This window comes from Neofelis nebulosa, chromosome X, assembly GCF_028018385.1.
Source record: "Neofelis nebulosa isolate mNeoNeb1 chromosome X, mNeoNeb1.pri, whole genome shotgun sequence".
Lineage (NCBI taxonomy): Eukaryota > Metazoa > Chordata > Mammalia > Carnivora > Felidae > Neofelis > Neofelis nebulosa.
The window spans coordinates 94,836,567-94,838,274 of record NC_080800.1 but is presented as its reverse complement, the minus strand read 5'-3'; the positions used below and the strand labels follow the sequence as shown (position 1 = coordinate 94,838,274).

The 1,708-nt window shown below is 46.7% G+C and overlaps 1 pseudogene; it reads left to right on the top strand.

Moving 5' to 3' along the window:
* The first annotated feature begins 238 nt into the window (after nucleotides 1–238).
* Nucleotides 239–620, top strand: LOC131502124 (UDP-GlcNAc:betaGal beta-1,3-N-acetylglucosaminyltransferase-like protein 1; annotated as a pseudogene).
* The last annotated feature ends 1,088 nt before the right edge of the window (nucleotides 621–1,708 follow it).

The window sequence follows — 1,708 nt, the reverse complement described above, 5'->3', positions numbered from 1 at the left end:
TCTCTCTGCCCCCTCCCCTGCTCATGTACTTCCTCTCTCTTTCTCTCTCTCTCTCTCAAAAATAAATTTAAAAAAAAGGTTTAGGCAATGAAGTGTAAAGCGTTATAATGTTACATCCGCACCTATTGTTTTGAACATCATCTAGGGGGTTCTGGGCCTCTTGTTAATACTGAAATGCCTTGCCTTTAGATTGGATAGTAGGAATGAAAAATTCAGGACATGGAGGGAAACACCAGCAATGGCTGATGGTTCTGATTCTCTCTTGCAGAGTATGCCAAGGGATCTGCTGTTCTCCTACGACCACCTCACAAAGGCCAGTGGGGTCATCCTAGTGGAGATTCTCTACTGCCACCATCACCCGTAGCCACACACTCCATTCTTCAGGCCATCATCTGGACCCACCATGTCCACTTTCTGGAAGAAAAGGTCCTCCCGCATGGGGCAACCTCCACTATCTGGAATGTAGGCAAGCAAGGGTCGAAGGTTGTTGCTTATTGTGACACGGCTGCAAAGAAGATGGAGAAGGCCTTCTACCGCTAGGGGGCTCTCTGGAAAGGCCCAAGCCTGGGGTTTGGATCCTGCACTTCCCAGCCGCTGGGGTGCCCGTCATCATCTGCTAGACCTCTGGGAGTGGGGGGAGCCATTGAAGACCACCTGAGTCTCCTGCATCTGTAAAGGGTGGGGACTTTCTTCACTTCAGGTGACAGACCAGCAGCAGCCGCTCCCAGCCCAGGATCCAGACGTCGCTCTGTGGGTGCACCTCACCCCCTTACTGTCTGAGCAGGAGACATTTTGGATGCATCCACAACATTCACCTTTTGAAGTACAGTAGCCTCCCCCGTATCTGTGGGGGAATACATTACATATATTATGGGTTTTTTTTAATTATACATACCTACGTCAACGTTTAATTCATAAATTAGGCACAGTGAGAATGAACAGCTATAATAATAAATGGAACAATTATAACAAGATACTGTAATAAAAGAAATGCAAATATAGTCTCTCTCTCTCTCTCTCTCAAAATATCCTGTTGTACTGTACTCACAATTCTTGTGATGATGGGAGGTAATAAAATGTCTACCTGATGAGATGAATGGGTGTGAATGACGTAGGCCTTGTGACGTAGCGTTAGGCTATTAGCGACGTTCTGACACTGTGTCAGAAGGAGCATCTGCTTCTGGACCACGGTTGATGATGGGTTAGTGAAATCAGGGAACAAGGGGCGACCCCTGTAAGGGCCCTGGTTCCCTGGACCTGGTGGAGAGGACAGTGGACATCTTGAGTGTGCAGACCCACAGGAGATGAGCCCTTTCTCACCAGCCTGGCCATGGACGTCAGGGCCTCACTGTGGGCCAAGGCTGGACACAGGCCGCCTGGTCATCTTGGACCTCAGACCCTGACTGCGTGACTTCAGCCCCTCAAGGGGACTGTGTGCTAGTCTTTTCCATACAAAATGGGAAACCGCTTATTTTAGGAGGGAGGTGCATTTTAAGACTTGAATGAAATAAAAGTTCCTCCATTAAGTTAGAAAAGGTTTTTTGAATACGAATGTATTTTAGTAAAATTAGCTTTGGGACCTTTAAAAACAAATGCATGATGTGAAACTTTTAACCCACTGAAAACTAGCCATCTTCATTTAATGCTTCCCGAAAGAACACTCGATGAAGGTTTTCATGGGTTGTCAAATAAACATACTTAGGAGATG